This window comes from Pinus tabuliformis, chromosome 2_2 (genome assembly GCF_031772625.1).
Source record: "Pinus tabuliformis cultivar Carrire ecotype Pingquan chromosome 2_2, CPIR1, whole genome shotgun sequence".
NCBI lineage: Eukaryota > Viridiplantae > Streptophyta > Pinopsida > Pinales > Pinaceae > Pinus > Pinus tabuliformis.
Window position 1 is genome coordinate 405,964,065 of NC_142300.1, and position 5,611 is coordinate 405,969,675.

The window sequence follows — 5,611 nt, forward strand, 5'->3', positions numbered from 1 at the left end:
TTTATTTATTTACCATACCTCTCATTTATTTATATTTTTATTAATTTACCATACCTCTTTTATAAATATGGTATTTGGCCCATACGATTCACTTAAATAAAACCTATTCTTGAAAATGGGCGAATGGATTCACTTAAATAAAACATATTCTTGAAAATGGGCGAATGGAAGGTTGTAAGTCCTAATTTCAAGGGCTAAATTTACCTTTTTTACCCTCTCCCTTAAAATAAGGTGGGCTATTTGAGGTGATTTGTAAAAATGTACTATGATACAAAATATTCGCCCACTAAAAATTTAAAACCCCTTAATTTCACCAAAGGGCGAACATTCGCCCCTAAAATTATCCTTGGAAGAGACACCATCTATAGAAGCTTGGGATGTCAGAGAGGCCACTAGGACCATGAAGGACATGGACATAGATGACTAGGTTCCTCAGAGGATGAGCAAAAATTTTAGTAGGGGGTGATGATAAGGCTCATCAATAGGTATATTATATGGGTAAAAATTCCATCTTCCAACTTATTAAATTATATTTTTCTCGCATTTATCTACAAATTTTGTTATATTATTCTTAGTGTGAGGAGTAAAGATGTGTTACTATGTCATGTGGCCTAATGTGTGTTAAATGCAGGAATTGGAGCACTTTTGAGATGATTTGAGTGTAGGAACTCAGAGCAGACAAGAAAGAGATATTATAGGAGGTGGTCAACCTCTCTAATTCCTCAAATCAGTCAAATATCCCCCACTCTATCTCATCAATTTGGTGTCATTGGAAGCCAAGCAGGCCGAGTTCATTGGCAATTGAGGCAATGCAAGTCAAGGAAGAGTTAGATCCATCTATTCTCGAGTTAGGGAGGAAAATATCCCTATTTCCTATGGAGTTGTTGGTATCTCCATTTTTGTATAAATAAACCAGCTAAGAGACTCATTAGGATTCAAAGTTTTATTATAGCCAAGAGGCCATTAAGCTGAAGCACATTTGATTGTTATTGGTATGATGTATTTGCCATTTTTTGAATGATAACGAGAAGCTCTATTTTGATCCAGCACTGAGTTGACTTAGAGGGTTGAAGCTCTTCGGTTAGGGCCCAACCCTAGTAGCATAAGTTCCTCTCTTGTATCTATATTCTTAGGCTAGAATATTTATTAGTTGCTGCAGTTTATTCATGTATTTTAGATTAAAAGATTGATTAAGTTGTTGGTCTATTCATGCTTCCATTAGCTTAGAGGATAAATTAGTTGTTGCAATGAAATAGAGTAGAATACATCAAAAATATTGTGACAGTGACCCCTATCTCATCTCCCTCATGGGATCATGATTAGAGGACCCCACTCTCACAGCCCAACACAAAGCTTGATTTCTTGCCAATTGCATCAATCAAGTTGTAGCATTAGTTAGATAGTTGTTTATGATTTCTTGGAAAGAGTTACACTTGTCATTTTTCTTCTCCTATTTGCTATAGCTTAGAATATATTTCAGTTCATCATTCAAGTTCTTAGTAGTAGTTAGATTAGTTTTTCCAAATTCAATTCATCTTTTCCATATTGACATAAAACAATTTGCAAATGAAAAGTAATAAGTGTAGGTGTTATGCCATGATTGTTGATCTGCAGGCAAGGATCCTTTCCACCAACTCCATTTAGGTCCTTTCCCCCTTCTACTGATGCATGTCAACCCATGTTCCAAACCTCTATTTCCATGTCACTGTGAGCAAGTTATCTTAGCCAAACTCGACCTTCTTGAAGTACTGGGCTTGGACAACTGTGAAGATCACCTTCCCCACATTGTCCCCAGTTTTCATACACCCTTCCAACACTTCATATCAGCATTCTTGCTCTCCAAAAGCTCTCAGCCAACTTCCTATAGCATTTCAGGATAACTTGTAGCAGTATAGGACATCCTGTCGCAACATCCTATAGCTCACTTGCAGCAGCCTATTTTGACCCTTTTTTGACCTGAAATGATAAGTTAGGCTAGTTTAGGAGTTGTTCCACCCCTCAGCTTGGACTCCATGACCATAAGTGCCACTTAGACCAATTTTTCACTCATTTTCCTTCCTACAAGATCAGATAGCATTAGTTCTTTGATTTCTGAATCTATTAGAACTTTATTTACTCTACAAGTGTGAATTAGATAGTCAATGCATGAATTCTTGAATTATGAAATGGTAGAATAATCTTTTGTTTTCAAGCAACCTTGATAGCTAGATGATTGAGCATAAGTTAGCATAGTTTCCTTTCTACAAAGAAACATAAGATTGGTGGCATTTCCTAGCATTTACAAGTTGTCATCTTTAATGTTTTGAGTGTAAAAGAATTTATTTTCTCTGCACTAGGACTAAACTTCACATTCTTCTTTCAGTAGTTAGACTCCTTTCAGTTCAGTAGAGGAATGGTCTGGAACCTTAATGATCAAGTGACCCAGTTGAGGGTGGCATGAGTAGAATAACACATAATATAGTGTGTAAACAAAATTTTGACCTTGAAGTTTGTACGAAACCTCAAATTGATCAAGTAAGGTTGGTAGCCTTGAGAGTTGCATCACTCTTGTTGCAATACTAGGGCTCATCAGTTATATTGTTGGAAATGTCTTTCCAATATCTATCCATCTAATGCCTTTATAAAGTAAAATGAGCAAATCCCTTGAGGAAGAAGTGCCTTCAAACACTGGGGTAACAAACCATCATAGTTAGAATATTTTTAGCTTCCTTACCTAACTTGCTACTATGATGGTTCTCTACTAAACATTCACTGCTACAACAAGGGCACTTTTGAGACATTTTTTTAAGACAAAAGAAATATTTTGTCTCAAAACTTCATTTTTTATTTTAGTTATCTTACATTAAAAATTAATATCAATTGATTTGTCTTAAATATAAACTTTAAGACAAAAATAGATTGAGACAAAAATATTTTAAGACAAAAGTTTATATTTAAGACAAAAATATTTTAAGACAAAAATAGTTTGAGACAAAAATATTTTAAGACAAAACTTTATATTTAAGACAAAAATAATTTAAGACGAAATTATTTTGAGACAAAACTTTATATTTAAGACAAAAGTAGTTTGAGACAAAAATTTAAAGACAAAACTTTATATTTAAGACAAAAATAGTTTAAGACAAAATTATTTTAAGACAAAACTTTATATTTAAGAAAAAAACATTTTGAAACAAAAATATTTTAAGACAAAACTTTATATTTAATACAATGACCACTTTAGATCAAATCTATGTTTAATACGATATTTCACTTCGAATGAAAATGGAGGGAAGCACTGAGTTTCCGGGTGATCTATGCGCGTGTTCTGAACTGGAGCTCCCGCGCCCCTGCTTCCTCGTCCCTTGCGGCCCTCCACAGGCCCCATGCCTGGTAGCCCCTGCTGTTGGGCTCTCAATCCTTCCCGGCATCCCCGCAATCGGGCTCAACCTCCCTCCTCCGGCCAGTATTGCTGCTCGCACAGCATCCGCGTCTGGGTTTTGCTATCACAGAGGAGCGTAGCCACTGCCATGAGTGCGCCTGGGGGTGGGAGCCTTCTCCCACCCCACCAATCTCTTCAGAAGAAGCATTCAGAAGATTTCTCTCGCAGAAAGGGAAGAAAAGTTTGATTCAATAAGTCCCGAAATTCATCAAAAAACTAGAGGAAATTTGTGAGATCGCCCTGCCAGAAGACCAACCAATAAAAATTGCCTTAGCCCTGGCTAACAGAGGGTTGGTAGGACAATTTATGGGACGTTGGCCCTCTACAAAAACAACAGATGACTAGATCCAACGCTACTGGAGGCCCCAGCCGGAAAACAATGTGATCTGCTATGTTGTCGAAAGAAGGTATTTCATTTTCCAGTTCACGTCCAAAGAAGATTGAGATTTCGTTTTCAGAAACAATCCATATTTTATGGGAAATCAGGGTCTGTATCTTAATAAGTGGACCCCCGACTTTGATCCCTTAATCGATACCCCTAAAGGGGTCCCGGTCTGGGTCCAGCTTCCCAATCTTCCGATCCATTGCTGGAGCTATCACACCTTGCAGAAGAGTGGAAATGGCCTAGGCCATTTCATTGGCAAAGCAGATAACAGGGGCCAATATACATGCGCAAGAATCTGTGTGGAAGTCGATCTGGAAGTTGGACTGCCCGAAGCGGTAAAACTTACAGTCGAAGAATGGCATCACTATAAAAAGTTGGATTATGAGTAACTACCTTTCAAATGCAGAACCTATCATGAACATGGACACTTCCAACGAAATTGCCCGAAAGCTCCAACTGGGGACAAAGTGGACGAAGAAGGATGGAAAGAAATAAAAAAGGGCAAGGTAGTCCCAAAACCAACTGAGAAGAAAAATTCAGGGCCATTGGTGAAGCCCCGGCCTAAACCAAACGCCAAAGAAGTTCCAAAAGAGGCTTCTTCCTCTGGGGTAAAGACAGATGCCATTTGAACCCAAGAGGAACCAGAAGACCCGTCGAAGAAAGTGAAAGAAGCAGAGGCAAAGTCAACTCTTCCTCCCTTAGAGGATGAACAAGGGGAAAAAGAAGAAAACGAGGAGCACATCAGTCTGGGCTCCGATTCTGAGGGAGATTCAGAAGATGGAGTCTCAGATTCAGACAGCTCGCAAGTCACTCCTATGAAGTCGGCCAGGGGTTGAAAGTCCAAGAAGAAACAGAGAGAGGAACAAACTTATTTGGATGTTCTCCAATGCTCTTAGAAAACTCTCAAAGGAATGATGAATACCAAATCTACGTGCAAGCATGGTCAGGCTCCAAAATTAGCCATAACCTTCCAAGCCAGTAAATAATGAAATACGTCTCCTGGAATTGCAGAGGGTTAGGCACCAGGTTGAAAGAAGAAGCTCTGAAAGACATTGTAAGGATGTACTAGCCTGGAATCATTCTCATCTAGGAGACAAAACTAGAGGACCTTCTACTCCTCCAAGCAAGCAAAGCATTTTGGCATAAAGGCCAAGGGAGAGCAGTCAGTGCCAGAGGCACCTATGGAGGGATTGCCTCCTTTTGGGACAACTCCAAATATGATCTGATTCACAAAGAATGTTGCCCCCATTGGCTACTCACTAAGCTCCTACATAAAGAATCTGGCCACCAAGTAAGTATGCTCAATCTTTATGCTCCGGTCCTACCATCTGAGTAAAAAAATTGTTGGGACTCGCTCCAGTCCTATCTTTTCTGCGCACAACCCAGAAAATATTATTATTGTAGGTGATTTGAATGTTACGCTAGCTGCAGAAGAGAAAAAGGGGGGCTCGGTGGTCAGGGACCCAGCTAGAGAATGGGTTGAAGACCTCATTTTAGATTGGGAATTGGAGGATATCAAGCCCACATATGGGAAATTCACCTGGACAAACAAAAGGATAAGCCCCGGCCACATTGCTGCTCATCTGGACAGATTTCTAGTCCAATCCTCCTTCTTCACTTGTGGTCTAATGGCCACCTCTAAAATTCTGCCGAAATACACCTTTGACCATACACCCATTCTACTTGAGCTCTCCTTCGATGGAAATCTTGGCCCCATTCCCTTTAGATTCAGTTCTCTATGGATTCATCAAGAAGGATTCTAGGAGGTGGTCTCTGAGGCCTGGAACCGGCAAGTTCAAGGATCC